This window comes from Chlorocebus sabaeus, chromosome 24, assembly GCF_047675955.1.
Source record: "Chlorocebus sabaeus isolate Y175 chromosome 24, mChlSab1.0.hap1, whole genome shotgun sequence".
NCBI classification, from domain to species: Eukaryota; Metazoa; Chordata; class Mammalia; order Primates; family Cercopithecidae; genus Chlorocebus; species Chlorocebus sabaeus.
In genome coordinates, this window is record NC_132927.1 from 11,089,369 (window position 1) to 11,106,253 (window position 16,885).

General features: G+C 43.1%; 1 non-coding gene across 1 annotated transcript; it reads left to right on the forward strand.

Moving 5' to 3' along the window:
- Window positions 1-11,561: 11,561 nt before the first annotated feature.
- On the forward strand, window positions 11,562-11,665 carry LOC119619239 (U6 spliceosomal RNA). Its single transcript, XR_005235651.2, has one exon. It is a non-coding gene; the product is annotated as a U6 spliceosomal RNA (small nuclear RNA).
- Window positions 11,666-16,885: the final 5,220 nt, after the last annotated feature.

Here is a 16,885-nt window from a genome sequence, read left to right on the forward strand (position 1 = left end):
CAGTCTGGGCAATATAATGAGAACTTGTTTCTACAAATTGTTTTTTAAAAAATCAGCTAGGTGTAGTAACAGTACTTGGAAGGCTGAGGTGGGAGGATCAATTGAGCCTGGGAGGCAGAGGTTGCAGTGGGTCAAGATTGCACCACTGTGTTCCAGCCTGGGCTGTGGAGCAAGAAAGATCCTGTCTCAAAAATAAATAAATAAATAAATAAAATTAAATAAAAAATAAAGCAAAAACTAAAAATATTTCCCATAGCTCGCTGGTGCTCTGTCCAATTTTTTTGGTCTTTTTCTCTGTGTGTTTCATTCTGGATACTATGCCTTCAAATTCACCTCCAGATATTTTTCTTCTTCAGGGCATAATTTGCAGTAATCCCATTTAGTGTATTTTTTATCTTAAATATGGTATTTTTCCATTTCCAGAAGTTTGATTTGAGTCTTTTTAATATTTTCCATGTTTCTAATTAATATTCTCATACTTTCTTCTACCATTTTGAACATATAGAGTATATGATAGCTGTTTCAATGTCCTTGTTTAATATTATAATTCTCTTGTTTGTTCAATTTATGGATTTATATTGGTTTATTTTTCTCTTCAGTATTGGTTATATTTTCCTTCTTCTTTTAATAGTCGATTGGATGTCAGACATTATAAATTTTACCTTATTGAGTGCTGGATTTTTTTTTGTATTTCGATACTCCTTTAAGTATTTTTTAGCTTTGTTTTTGTTTTGGTACACACCCTTCTTCAAATCTTTAGCTTTCTCTCTTTTCCTCCAGCTCTCTCCCCAGGTCTCGGCTCTATAAGTTCCAGATGCCTTACTTTTTTCAAATTCTCAGTTCTGGCTCCTTAACTCAGGGAGACCTTGGGGCTTCGAGACTCTACCCGGGTTCTCTGCTCTGTGCGGCTACCTGGAAACTCCAGACAGTAAGACAACTGTGAGGCTCATCTCTTGTTTCCTTTCAGGGACCACCGTCCCCTGCTCCTGTTGTCCAATGTCTGAAATTGTTGTTTCAGATATTTCTTTCAGTTTAATTTTTTTTTTTTTTTTTTTTTTTTGAGACCTAGTCTCTCTCACCCCGTCGTCCAGGCTGGAGTGCAGTGGCGCGATCTCGGCTCACTGCAAGCTCTGCCTCCCGGGTTCACGCCATTCTCCTGCCTCAGCCTCCTGAGTAGCTGGGACTACAGGCGCCTGCCACCTCGCCCAGCTAATGTTTTGTATTTTTAGTAGAGACGGAGTTTCACCGTGTTAGCCAGGATGGTCTTGATCTCCTGACCTCATGATCCGCCCACCTCGGCCTCCCAAAGTGCTGGGATTACAGGCGTGAGCCACCGCACCTGGCCCAGTTTAAAAAATTTAAAGGCAAGATAGCAAATTTTTCTTTTCTTCTTCTTCTTTTTCTTTTTCTTTTCTTTTTTTTTTTTTTTTTTTTTTTTTTTTTGAGATGGAGTCTTGCTCTGTTGCCCAGGCTGGAGTGCAGTGGTACGATCTTGGCTCCCTGCAACCTCCACTTAACGGGTTCAAGTGATTCTCCCACCTCAGCCTCCCTAGTAGCTGGGATTATAGGCGCCCACTACCATGCCCCGCTAATTTTTGTAGACGGGTTTTGCCATGTTGACCAGGCTGATCTCAAACTCCTGACCTCAGGTGATTGGCCCACCTCGGCCAAAGTGTTAGGATTACAGGTGTGAGACACCGCACCCAGCCAAAATGGCAAATTTCATTTCTCTTGCTCCCTTATGGCAGAAAGCAGAAGTCCCAGGAGCCATATTCCAGTTACAGATATGTTACTTTTTCCCTGAGCAAGTCAGTTAATCTCTCAGACTTTACTTCCTCAAATGATTTTAAATTATATTTATACATGTGTAATACATATGTCAGCTTCATAGAGGTTCCCAAGTCCTTTGGAACTCAAATAACATTTGGTTCAAATACCCGTCCCATTTTCTCAGAGGATACTCTGGGGTTTAGTTTCCTCTGGGCATTCTCTGTGTCTGAAATCTTGCTTCCAGCAATGCTAGAGCTCCGGTGCTCCGTGTCTCTCCTCTCTTTTCCTCACCTTGTCCTCTCACTGGCACTGGAGACTGCCCCAATCTCTTCTCTGTGAAGCACCACTCATCCAGACTATATTATTATTGAAGGAAGAGAGCCTCAGAAGGGGATGACATTCTGGGGCAGGCTGACCTAATTTGGATTTTAACATTTCTTAACTTAAAAATTCCTGGTCCATTCCCATTTATGGAGAAATCATTCTGTGTCTCTTCCATTCAGGCTGTAGCCTCTAGGCATTGTGCTGGGTCTCTCTTAGGGTCACTACTGGTCTTTATAGTGCCTTTGTGCACATTTAGAAAAAGGCACCCTAGGCCGGGCACTATGGCTCATGCCTGTAATCCCAGTACTTTAGGAGGCTGAGGCGAAGGGATCACCTGAGGTCAGGAGTTCGAGACCAGCCTGGGCAACATGGCGAAACAGTCTCTACTAAAAATGCAAATATTAGTCTGGCGTGGTGGCAGGCGCCTGTAATCTCAGCTACTGGAGGCAGGAGAATTGCTTGAACCCGGGAGGTGGAGGTTGCAGTGGCTGGGCGACAGAGCAAGGTTCTGTCACAAAAGAAAAAAAAAAATGGGCACTACATTTGGGAGGCCTCACAACACATGGCCGGATTGCAGCCCCAGTGCCTCCTCACCTGGCTAACTTACTTGTCTCAATCCCTCAGATTCTAATTTATTTCTTATAGAGTAGCTTAGCTCTTTCTTTACTTGCCCCGAGCCATCAAACTTATTCCCAAAGGGCCTCATTTTTATAATTAATTTTTAAAATGTGCTCCTAAACAAAAATAGTTCTAACTAGCACTGGGATCAGTTTTGATTTTTTTCTTCCCCTGCTAAGTGTACACCATGATGATGGCAGTGGTGAGGAAGACAATGACAACAATCCTTAAGCTAATATGTTTAAGTTATTACATGAAGAGAAAAAAATACCCTTTTCCAGGAAAATAAATGGTATTTTCTTTGACATGTAAGAGATTTCTTGTTATACCCCTATTCACTACAGAATAGAAACTAGAGTTTCTAAAGTACTTTAAGCTCTCAAAAATAAAAATGCTTAACTCTGCAGATGCATTTGATAAATGTATCTGTATGGCAGCAAGCCAGCAAGTTCCTGAATGACAACAGGATGTAAGCCCAGCTTTATGAAGCATATTTATTGTCAGAGTCATCATATTCTCTAACAGACCATGGGGAAGTAAGAGACATGGGCCACAATTTTGACATCACATGTTTCTGCAATTTAAAAATGCACCAACAGCATTTGCGAGAAACAAAAAAAGCAGGATGTTAAATGTTCACACCAACCATAAGTTACATACTCATTTCAGAATTTTAAAATGAGAACAATAAAAGCATATCACGGAAGCAGAGAGTGTATCTACTTTTTGTTGAGGTCCTCTACAGCACATTTCTCTGTATCTTGAAGAAAAAGTCATTTTGCTAATATTGTTGCTAAATAACTGCACAGTAGTCTTTAAAATAGAAATGACATTGAGCCACTGCACTCCAGCCTGGGCAACAGAGCAAGACTCTGTCTCAAAAAAATAAATAAAATAAAAAATTTAAAAATCAAAACGTTCATTTTAGAGATGAGAAAAATGAGGCCCTGGGGTAAACTACTGATCTGGAATTCAAACTGAAATCTCCCAGTTTCAAACCCCCTTCCTCTCTTTGTTGCATTGTGTTGTTTCTCTTTAACTCTGTGAAGATTTATTTGGCTCACTTTCGTAATCCCAGCACTTTGGGAGGCCAAGGCAGGCGGATCACCTGAGGTCAGGAGTTCAAGACCAGCCTAGTCAACATGGTGAAACCCCATCTCTACTAAAAATACAAAAAAATTAGGCGGGTGTGGTAGTGGGTGCCTGTAATCCCAGCTACTCAGGAGGCTGAGGCAAGAGAATCGCTTGAACCAGGAGGTGGAGGTTGCAGCGAGCTGAGATCATGCCACCACACTCCAGCCTGAGCGAAAGAGCAAAACTCCATCTGTCTTAAAAAAAAAATTTTTTTTAATTAATTAAAAAATAAATTTCAGTTTAGTAAATCAATTATCTCTTTAGAATCAGATTATGAGCTGGAGCAGTGGCTCACACCTGTAACCCCTAGCACTTTGGGAGGCCAAGGCAGGAGGATAACTTTAGGCCAGAATCAAGATTAGCCTGGGCGACATAGCAAGATCTGTCTCTGTATGAAAAAATATATAATAAAGAAATAAATAAATAAGTAAAATCAGTCAATGTTGCCGATGTCTTATATATACATATATGTATATATACACACACATATGTATATTTTTTTATATATACTTTTTTTTTTTTTTTGAGACGGAGTCTCGCTCTGTCGCCCAGGCTGGAGTGCAGTGGCTGGATCTCAGCTCACTGCAAGCTCCGCCTCCCGGGTTTACGCCATTCTCCTGCCTCAGCCTCCCAAGTAGCTGGGACTACAGGTGCCCATCACCTCGCCCAGCTAGTTTTTTGTATTTTTGAGTAGAGATGGGGTTTCACCGTGTTAGCCAGGATGGTCTCGATCTCCTGATCTCATGATCTGCCCACCTTGGCCTCCCAAAGTGCTAGGATTACAGGCATGAGCCACCGCGCCCAGCCATATATATATACTTTTATATATATATACTTTTTTTTTTTTTTTGAGATGGGAGTCTTGCTCTGTCACTCAGGCTGGAGTACAGTGGTTTGATCTTGGCTCACTGCAACCTCTGCCTCCTGGGTTCAAGCAATTCTTCTGCCTCAGCCTCCTGAGTAGCTGAGACTACAGGTATGAACAACCACGCCCAGCTAATTTTTGTGTTTTCAGTAGAAACAGAGTTTTATCATGCTGGCCAGGCTGGTCTTGAACTCCCAACCTCAAGTGATCCTCTCACCTCATCCTCCCAGAGTGCTGGGATTACAGGCGTGAGCCATCATGCCTGGCCTCAGGTAGAGTTGTTTCTAAATGCAGGTCTATGGCTGGTTGCAGTGTCTCACGTCTGTAATCCCAGCACTTTGGGAGGCCATGGCAGGAGGATCACTGGAGCCCAGGAGGTCGAGACCAGCCCTGGCAACATAACAAGACTCTATCTCTACAAAAAATTAAAAATTAGCCGAGGGTAGTTGTGTGCACCTGTGCTTCCAGCTACTTGAGAGGCAGATGTAGCAGAATCACCTGAGCCCAGGAAGTCAAGGTTGCAGTGAACCATAATTGCACCACTGCACTCCAGCCTAGGTGACAGGAGTGAGACCCTGTCAAAAAAATAATAATAATAATAAATAAAATAAGCAATTAAAAAACCCCAAAACCAAAACAAAACAAAAATTTCTTGAATGAGTCACATCACTCATTCCCATGTCCCATGAGCTGTGGGACATGTGTGTGTGTGTGTGTGTTTAATTTTTTAGAGATGGGTGTCTTGCTATATTGCCCAGGCTGACCTTGAACTAGCTTCAAGCAATCCTCCTGCCTTGGCCTCCCAAGTAGCTGAGATTACAGGGGTAAGCCACTGTGCCTGGCTAATGTGTGCATGTACTAGTCTGTTTTCACACTGCTATAAAGATAGTACCCAAGGCTGGGTAATTTATAAAGGAAAGAAGTTTAATTTACTCAGAGTTCTGCAAGGCTGGGGAAGCCTCAAGAAACTTACAAGCATGGCAGAAGGCGAAGGGGAAATAAGGTACCTTCTTCATAATGTGGCAGGAGAGAGAAGGAAGAGGAACTTCCAAACACTTAGACAATCATCAGATCTCTTGAGAACTCACTATCACAAGAAGAGCATGGGGGAAACCGCCCCTTTGATCCAATCACCTCCCTTCCTCGACACATGGAGATTACACATGGGGATGAGATTTGGGTGGGGACACAGAGCCAAACCGGTTAATTTTTAAATTTTTAGTAGACACGAGGTATCACTATGTTGCCCAGGCTGGTCTTGGACTCCTGGGCTCAAGCCATCCTCCTAACTCTGCCTTCCAAAGCACTGGGATTACAGGTGTGAGCCACCATGCCTGGGCTGGGCTACTTTAATTTATTCTTCTAAAATGCTAATTACTTTAGATTTTGGGAACCAACAGACATATTTATCACATTTCAAATGGTATCTGGCCAGGCACAGTGGCTCACACCTGTATTCCCAGGATTTTGGGAGGGTTAGGTGGGAGGATACCTTTAGTCCAGGAGATGGAGGCTGTAGTGAGCTATGATTGCACCACTGCACACCATCCTGGGCAACAAAGCAAGTCTCTGTCTCTAAAAAATAAATAAAATAAAATAAGATAAAATGTATCTTAGACACACTTTAAAAAATTCTACACACGCTGCAGATGTAGCAGACACACTTTTTTTTTTCTTTTTCTTTTTCCACAGGCTGGTGGGGTGGAATAAGACACACTTCTGACTAAGGAATCAAGTTGTAACTAAAGAATAGTCATTTTTCGGCCGGGCGCGGTGGCTCACGCCTGTAATCCCAGCACTTTGGGAAGCCGAGACAGGCGGATAACGAGGTCAGGAGATCGAGACCATCCTGGCTAACACGGTGAAACCCCGGCTCTACTAAAATACAAATAAATAAATAAATAAATAAATAAATAAATAAATAAATAAATAAATAACACGGTGAAACCCCGGCTCTACTAAAATACAAATAAATAAATAAATAAATAAATAAATAAGCCGGGCGCGGTGGCTCAAGCCTGTAATCCCAGCACTTTGGGAGGCCGAGACGGGCGGATCACGAGGTCAGGAGATCGAGACCATCCTGGCTAACACGGTGAAACCCCGTCTCTACTAAGAAATACAAAAAACTAGCCGGGCGAGGTGGCGGGCGCCTGTAGTCCCAGCTACTCGGGAGGCTGAGGCAGGAGAATGGCGTAAACCCGGGAGGCGGAGCTTGCAGTGAGCTGAGATCTGGCCACTGCACTACAGCCTGGGTGACAGAGCGAGACTCCGCCTCAAAATAAATAAATAAATAAATAAAATAAAAAAATTAGCCGGGCATGGTTGCGGGCGCCTGTAGTCCCAGCTACTCGGGAGGCTGAGGCAGGAGAATGGCGTGAACCTGGGAGGTGGAGCTTGCAGTGAGCCGAAATCGTGCCACTGCACTCCAGTCTGGGCGAGAGAGCGAGACTCCATCTCAAAACAAAAACAAACAAAAAAGAATAGTCATTTTTCTCTCTTTGAGATAAGCCTTCAGAAGGTTACTTGATAAAGAAATCACAGGAGATTAAGGGTTATTATTTATGATGTTATTTCAAAAATAAATGAGTTGAAACCATCGACTGCCTGATTTTCAGAAGGTAACCAGCAGAGGGCACTCTAGGCTTTATAGACTGCAGAAAATGCAAGTTGATCCCTCCAGAAGTCGGGGGTCAGTGCCTTAATCTTTATCTCCAGAAAGGTACTTTCAGCTGCTGCTTCTTCTTTCTTCTTTCTTCCTCTTCTTTCTTCTTCTTCTTCTTCTTCTTCTTCTTCTTCTTCTTCTTCTTCTTCTTCTTCTTCTTCTTCTTCTTTCTTCTTCTTCTTCTTCTTCCTCTTCTTCTTCTTCTTCCTCTTCCTCCTCTTCTTCTTTCTTCTTCCTCTTCTTCTTCTTTCTTCTTTCTTCTTCTTCTTTCTTCCTCCTCCTCCTCCTCCTCCTCCTCCTCCTCCTCCTCCTCCTCCTCCTTCTTCTTCTTCTTCTTCTTCTTCTTCTTCTTCTTCTTCTTCTTCTTCTTCTTCTTTTTCTTCTTCTTCTTCTTCTCTTTCTTCTTCTTCTTCTTTCTTCTTCTTCTTTCTTCTTCTTCTTTCTTCTTCTTCTTCTTCTTCTTCTTCTTCTTCTTCTTCTTTTTTTTTTTTTTTGAGATGGAGTCTTGCTCTGTAGCCCGGGCTGGAGTGCAGTGGCCGGATCTCAGCTCACTGCAAGCCCCGCCTCCCGGGTTCACGCCATTCTCCTGCCTCAGCCTCCGGAGTAGCTGGGACTACAGGCGCCCGCCACCTCGCCCGGCTAGTTTTTTGTATTTTTAGTAGAGACGGGGTTTCACCGTGTTAGCCAGGATGGTCTCGATCTCCTGACCTCGTGATCCGCCCGTCTCGGCCTCCCTAAGTGCTGGGATTACAGGCTTGAGCCACCGCGCCCGGCCTCTTCTTTATTATTATTATTATTATTATTATTAGACTGAGTCTCGCTCTGTCGCCCAGGCTGGAGTGCCACCTCCGCCTCCCAGGTTCAAGCAATTCTCCTGCCTCAGCCTCCCGAGCAGCTGGCATTACCGGCGCCCGCCCCCACGCCCAGCTAATTTTTGTATTCTTAGCAGAGACCGGGTTTCTCCATGTTGGGTAGGCTGGTTTCGGACTCCTGACCTCAAGTGATCCACCCGCCTCTGCCTGCCAAAGTGCGGGGATTAACAGGTGTGAGCCACCCTGCCCGGCCGATACTTTCAGCTTATTATGAGCTCACCTGTTGAATGACTGTAGAACATTTTCTTGGTAATGAAAACTGAGGCTTCTGAACTCCCAAATAGCCATGTTAATCAACATTTACAAATAATTTTAAAATAATTTCAAGAGAATGAGAAGATGAGCCACAGACTGGGAAAAAATATTTGCAAAAGACTTATCTAATAAATGACTGTTATTCAAAATATATAAAGACCTCTTAAAACACAAGAATAAGAAAAATAACCTGATTAAATAATGGGCAAAAGATCAGAACAAACTCACCAAAGAAAATATACAGATGGTAAATAAGCATATGAAAAGATTTTCATATATCACTAGGGATATGCAAATTAAAACAACAATGAGATAGGACCATATACCTATTAGAATGACAAAAATTCACAACACTGACACCACCAAATGCTGGTAAGGATGTGGAACAACAGGAACTCTCATTCATTGCTGTTGGGAATGCCAAATGATACAGCCCCTTTGGAAAACAGTTTGGCTGTTTCTTACAAAACTAAACATCTTACCACAAGATACAGCAATTGTGTTTGTAGGTATTTACCAAATAAGTTGAACACTTATGTCTCCACAAAAACCTGCACATCAACGTTTATAGCAGCTTTGTCCATAATGATCAAAACATGCAAGCAATATGAAAATGTCCTCAGTAGGTGAATGGATAAACTGTGGTACATCCAGATAATGGAATACTATTCAGCGCTGAAAATAAATGAGTTATCAAGCCATGAAAAGACATGGAGGTGCAGGGGCCTTTGAAAACAGTATGCTGAGAATAGATAGGGCTCAAGGACAGTGTCTCCAATTGAACTTTAAATGAACTCCTGTAGGCGCCAAGAAGGCGGGCAGATAAGAAAGAGCATAGAAACAAGGAGCTGAGTAGAAGGTTACATGTGGGAAAAGAAAGTTTGTTTTGCATTGCATTCTTTCTGCTGACGTGGGGTTTATGGGGTATAAATAAAGTGAGGCGGAGGCTCTGAGTGCGGCCGCCGTGTTCTCTGTGTGTCTTTGTCTTTTGTGTGTTCTTTCATTCTCCACCACCCCCGGCACGGACCCCAACATGGAGGCACCTTAAATACATATTACTAAGTGAAAGAAGCCAATCTGAAAAGGCTACCTATTGTATGTTTCCAATTATATGACATTCTAGAAAAGGCGGCCAGGCATAGTAGTGTGTGCCTATAGTCCCAGCTACTTGGTAGGCTGAGGCAGGAGGATCACTTAGGCCCAGGAGTTTGAGATCAGCCTGGGCAACCTAGTGAGACTGTCTCTAAAAAAAAACAAAATAAAGAAAGAAAGAAAAAATATATATATATATATATATATATATATATATATATATATATATTTTTTTTTTTTTTTTTTTTTTTTTTTTTTTTTTTCCAGATGGAATTTCACTCTTGTTGCCCAGGCTGGAGTGCAATGGCACGGTCTCAGCTCACTGCAACCTCTGCCTCCCGGGTTCAAGGGATTCTCTTGCCTCAGACTCCCAAGTAGCTGGGATTACAGGTGCCCGAGACCATGCCTGGCTAATGTTTCTAATTTTGTATTCTTAGTAGAGACAGGGTTTCACCATGTTGTTCAGGCTGGTCTTGAACTCCTGACCTCAGGTGATCCACCCATCTCAGCCTCCCAAAGTGTTGTGATTATAGGCGTGAGCCACTGCACCTGGCTGAAAATGTTTCAATACTAAAAATAAATAAAAACTTAAAAAAAAATTAAAAAGACAAAAGGAAAAACCAGACATCCAGGGGTTGGGGAAAAATAAGGGATGAATAGTCAGAGCCTAGAGGGCTTTTAGGGCAGTGAAACTACACTGTATGATACTATGATGATGACTACATGAATACATGTCATTATACATTTGTTAAAACCTATAGAATGTACAAAACTAAGAGTTGTTTTTTTTTTTTTTTTTTTGAGACAGAGTCTTGCTCTGTCACCCAGGCTGGAGTGCAGTGGTGCGATCTCGGCTCATTGCAACCTCCATCTCCCAGGTTCAAGTGATTCTCCTAGTGATACACAAATTAAAACAACATAGAGATAGAACCACATACCTATTACCTCTTAGTCTCACAAGTACCTGGGATTACAGGCACCTGCCACCACAGTGGGCTAATTTTTGTGTTTATTTATTTATTTATTTATTTTAGTAGAGACGGGGTTTCACCATGTTGTCCAGGCTGGTCTCAAACTCCTGACCTCAGGTGATCCGCCCCCATCAGCCTACCAAAGTGCTGGAATTACAGGCATGAACCACTGTACCTGGCCTAAATCCTAATGTAAACTATGAACTTTCATAGTTTATGATAATAATGTGTCAATATAGGTTCATCAATTGTAACAAAGGTACTGCTTTGGTGCAGGATGTTGCTAGTGGGGAGGGCTATGCATGTATGTCTAGGAAAGGAGTATATGGGTTATCTCTGTACTTTGTGTGTGTGTGTGACAGGGTCTCACTTTGTTGTCCAGGCTGGGGTGCAATGGCACAATCTTGGCTCACTGCAACCTCCGCTTCCTGGGTTCAAGTGATTCTCCTGCTTCAGCCTCCTGAGTAGCTGGGATTACAGGCGTGAATCACCACAGCTGGCTAATTTTTGTATTTTTAGTAGAGATGGGGTTTTACTGTGTTGGCCAGACTGGTCTCGAACTCCTGACCTCAAGTGATCTACCAGCCGAGGCATGAGCCACTGCACCTGGCCATCTCTGTACTTTCAACTTAATATTGCTATGAACCTAGAACTGCTCTAGACAATAGTCTATTAATGGTAGCTCACATTTGTAATCCCAAAACTTTGGGAGGACAAGGCAGGCAGATTTGCTTTGAGTTCAGCCTGGGTAACACGGCAAAACCCTGTCCTTACTAAAAAAATATACAAAAATTAGCCAAGCATGGTGTCTTATGCCTGTAGTCCAAGCTACTCAGGAGGGTGAGGCTGGAAGATCACTTGAGCCCAGGAGGCAGAGGTTGCAGCGAGTCAAGATCGCACCACTGCATGCCAGTCTGGGTGACAGAGTGAAACTCTGCCTCAGAAAAAAAGAAAAACAAAAAGAAAAGAAAATAGTTTATTAAAAGCAATAATCCATGCTCACTTTAACAGCATGTATACTAAAAATTGGAACAATACAGAGATTAGCACTGACCCTGCCCAGGCTGACATGCACATTTGTGAAATGTTCCGTATTTAAAATAATAATGAGAATCCGATGTTCTTGTATCAGTGTTCCCCATTATTACATTTGTTCTTTTAATGAGTCACCTAGTGATACGGGTTTCTGGGAGATAATATACCCGTGATTATCAGGATTTCTTTCTTTCTTTTTTTGTTTTTTAGTTTCCTCTGTTGCCCAGGCTGGAGTGCAGTGGTGTGATCTCGGCTCACTGCAGCTTCTGCCTCCCAAGTCAAGCGCTTCTCCTGCCTCAGCCTCCCAAATAGCTGGGACTACAAGCGCATGCCACCACACCCAGCTGATTTTTGTATTTTTAGTAGAGACAGGGTTTCACCATATTAGCCAGGCTGGTCTCGAACTCCTGACCTCAGGTGGTCTGCCCACTTTGGCCTCCCAAAGTGCTGGGATTACAGGTATGAGCCACGGTGCCTGGCCAGGATTTCTTTTATTAATTTTTATTTTTGAGACAGGGCCTTGCTCTGTTACCCAGGTTTGAGTGCAGTGGCACAATAATAGCTCACTGCAGCCCCAGGCAATCCTCCCACCTCAGCCTCCTGAGTAGCTGGGAATACAGGTGCACCCTAGCGCACCTGGTTAATTTTTAAAAAATTGTTTGTAGAGACTGGGCAGGGGGGTGGTTTCCCTATATTACCCAGGCTGGTCTTGAACTCTTGGGCTCAAGCGATCCACCCACCTTGGCTTCTCAAAGCGTGGGATTACAGGCGTGAGCCACCACATCTGGCCTACCAGGATTTCTTTTCTTTTTTTTTTTTTTTGAGGCGGAGTCTCACTTTGTTGCCCAGGCTGGAGTGCAGTGGCGCGATCTCGGCTCACTCCAAGCTGTGCCTCCCGGGTTCACACCATTCTCCTGCCTCAGCCTCCCGAGTAGCTGGGGCTTCAGGCGCCCGCCACTGCACCCGGATAATTTTTTGTATTTTTAGTGGAGACGGGCTTTCACCGTGTTAGCCAGGATGGTCTAGATCTCCTGACCTCGTGATCCTCCCGCCTTGGACTCCCAAAGTGCAGGGATTACAGGCGTGAGCCACCTTGCCCGGCCACCAGGATTTCTTAATCCTCAACACTCTTGTTTGGATCCACATTCATTGCCTGAACCCAAATGCAGTGGAGACCTATTTTCACATCAGCCTTTAATTAACCCTGAAAAACACTGACATGCTCTGCGCAGTCTGGCAGGACAGCAAACCATGCTCTTTTTCACCTTTTATAACCAGTGTACAAAATAGGATTATCATTTCCCCACAAACATCCAGAAATAACTAGAACTTTACCAGGAATAAACTGTTAGGTGCCTTACATGCAGCAAAGTTCTTCTGAGGTCAGAGGAAAATTAATATTTGCTGAAGATCTAGTATTCAGGCATTTGACAGGTGTTTTGCACACACAATCTCATTTCATGCCTCTGTGACCATGTCTACCTTATGGCTAGGGAAACTAAAGTTGCCCAAGGATACTTGGCTAGCTAGTGGCAGAGGCAGAAAGAAGCAAACCCAGATATTTTTGGCTCCACATGCCTTTTCTTCAGAGGAGCTACCTCGACCTGCATTCAAACACTGCCACAATTTTCCCTGGCACTTGCCTGGGGTATGCTCCACAGTGGGGTCCATTTGCAGTGATTTCTGATTTTCCATATTTTAGAATTTTCCTGTTACTTGCAATATGTCTTCTGTTCTTATGAAACTGCCCAAAACCAGGGCAATGGAGGTTTTATTTCCTTGAAAAAAGGATCTTTTTTGTAGGGCCTGGATGGTAGGGGTGGAGGTTGGGTGAGGGCAATGAAGGGAAACTGGTTTTTTATTCTGCGTACTTCCATAATGTTTGATTATTTTATGGTCAAAATGTATTCATGCATTACTTTTTTTTGAAAAACAGAGAAGGGGCCAGGTGCGGTGGCCAACGCCTATAATCCCAGCACTTTGGAAGGCCAAGGCGGGTGGATCACAAGGTCAGGAGTTCAAGACCAGCCTGATCAACATGGGGAAACCCCGTCTCTATTAAAAATCCAAAAATTAGTCGGGCATGGTGGCGTGTACCTATAATCCCAGCTACTCAGCAGGCTGAGGCAGGAGAATTTCTTGAACCCAGGAGGCGGAGGTTGCAGTGAGCCTAGATCACACTACTACACTCCAGCCTGGGCAACAGGGCAAGAGAGACTCCATCTCAAAAAAAATTAATTTTAAAAAAAAAGAGAGAGAGAAGGAAAAAAAGCAGCTTTCTAGGCAAATACATGAAAACAATGTAGAAAGAGCCACAAAGGAGTATATATTCTATTTTTATGTTATATTTATAGTAATTTGAAGATAAAGACCTCTGTTGAGAGGAAAAAAAGAGGACCAAAGTTTCGTTATATGAATATTTGCTTCTCTTTGTCCCTCACACCCTACACACAGAAACACAAACAAAAGCCTCTCATTGTTTCCCCTGACGGAACAACGATGACTAAGTGGCTGCATAAATCATCCAGAGTTACCAAAACTTCATTCCCAGTCATTTGACACCATTTAGGGAGGACTGTGTTGGAAATGTGCAGCTGTTAGAGTCCCCACAACTCCCACTTAAGAATTAGGAGGCGTAAGAACAGGAAAGTGGTCAATGCTACAGTTTCTAAGTGGAATATGGGTGTTTCATTTAAACAGTTATTCCATCAGTTTGAGGGTGAAAATACACTTCTCCCTTCCTTTGTCATAACTCGGGAACAGACTGTTTTCAAACTAAATTCAAGGCAAAAAGATTGGAAATTGTAGAGTTTGACTTGCAAATTAGAACCCGATTAATTTATTCACAATCCTGTAAACAACTCTACAGTAACGTTGGTACTGGTAAACGGCAGTGCTGTGGGGTTAATTTCACAGAGATGAAGAAGGGGTTAATAATCTCACCCTGATTATTCAGTATCTACTGAGAAGAGTTTACCACAGAGACACAAGACAATAGAGACTGCATGCCACGTCCCCCACTGCTATGACGTACTCACACTGCTTTCAAACCACATTAATACCATGTATTGTGAATGCGCTACTCATTCTAGTTATTCGGGCAAAAAATATCTTGTTAGTTGGCAAGAGCACCTCAAACCTCTTTTCAACCATCAGCAGTTAGTACTCTACTTTCCCTTGCTCACACCACCTGAATAATCAGGAATGCCTCCGTATTCATCAGTGCCTCCTTCATGGGGCAAATTGTGTATACTATACATATACACATACATATATACACACATATGCCCATATATGTGTATATACATATATAGAGCTATATACTTATATGTGCATGTGTGTGTGCGTGTGTGCACGTGTGTGTGCGTGTGTGTGTGTGCGTGTGTGTGTGCGTGTGTGTGTGCATATAGTGGCATGCACCATATAACAACATTTCCGTGAACCACAAACCACATATACAACAGTGGTCCCATAAGATTATAACACCATAGGCCGGGTGCAGTGCCTCACGCCTGTAATCCCAGCACTTTGGGAGGCCGAGGTGGGCGGATCACCTGAGGTCAGAAGTTTGAGACCAGCCTGGCCAACATGGTGAAACCCCATCTCTACTAAAAATACAAAAATTAGCTTGGTGTGGTGGCGCACGCCTATAATCCCAGCTACTCGGGAGGTTGAGGCAGGAGAATCGCTTGAACCTGGGAGGCGGAGGTTGCACTGAGCCGAGATCACGCCACTGCACTCCAGCCTGGGCAGCAGAGTGAGACTCCGTCTCAAAAATAAATAAATAAATAGATTATAACACCATATTTTTACTGCACTTTTTCTGTTTTTAGATATGTTTAGATATGCAAATACCATTGTGTGACCACTGCCTACAGTATTTAGTACAGTAACATGGTGCACAGGTTTGCGGCCTAGGAGCAATCAGCTGCACCATATAGCCTAGGTGTGTAGTAGCCATACCATCTAGGTTTGTGGTAAGTACACTTGATGATGCGCACACAGTGATGAAATTGCCTAACGCTTTACTCGGAATGTATTCTCCATGGTTAAGTAATACATGACTCTGTGTGTGTGTGTGTGTGTGTGTGTGTATTCATGTGTCTTAAGAAACTGAGAGTTATATACATTTTCTCTCTTTTTTTTGAGACAGAGTCTTGCTCTGTTGCCCAGGCTGGAGTGCAGTGGCAGGATCTCAGTTCACTGCAACCTCCGCCTCCAGGTTCAAGTGATTCTCCTGCGTCAACCTCCCAAGTAGCTGGTAGTACAGACACCTGCCACCATGCCTGGCTAATTTTTGTGTTTTTAGTAGAGACAGGGTTTCACCATGTTGGCCAATCTGGTCTCGAACTCCTGACCTCAGGTGATCCGCCTGCCTTGGCTTCCCAAAGTGTTGGGATTACAGACGTGAGCCACTGTGCCCAGCCAGATTTTCCTTTTGCCTGCCTTTTTGTTTTTTTATCTGATCTTTTAAAAATCAAATTATTCAGTTACAGCCTTGTTCTTTATAAACATTTAAATCTAATTATACGTTTAAGATCTGCTCAACAAGTTGAGTAGATTTGCTATAATTATTGTAACTACATTATATTCACCTATTTGATATTTTTACTTCATTTTCTTGGCTCCTAAGACTTTTTTTAAAAAAACTGTGATTTTTAGGGAGTTTCTTAATTTATTGATTTAGTTTGCCTTTTTTTAAAACAATACAGAAATCTATTATTTTACATAACAAGAAGTAGTACAGCAGTGGGGTGGTTTTGCAGTTGGTTAACTCAGTGGTTCAGTGTTGTCAAGGACACAGATTCTTTCCATTTGTTCCCTGGTCATTCCAACCGAATTGGCTTTTGTCCTCCAGTTTGTCCCTTCATGTGCTCCTCGGCAACTTCTCTTCCTGACGATTATGCTTGAGTTTCTCCCTCTCCACAGTTTCTAGTGCCTACTCCTGTTTGCTTACCTAAAGGAGTCTTGCCTCAGGAGATCTGAGGTCTGGGGCTTGGAGCTTCTGGCCTGGCCTCCACCCTGCCTCTCCAGAAGGTTATCTGATCTGACTCCAGCTGGCATAGCTCTGGGCCCCAATGCCCCTCTCCTGGCCTCGTCTTGAGAATTAATTCACATCTTTTTTTTCTTTCTTTTTTTTTTTTTGTCAGAGTTTCGCTCTTGTTGCCCAGGCTGGAGTGCAGTGGCACAATCTTGGCTCACTGGCTCATTGCAACCTCCGTCTCCTGGGTTCAAGCAATTCTCCTACATGAGCCTCCCAAGTAGCTGAGATTACAGGCATATA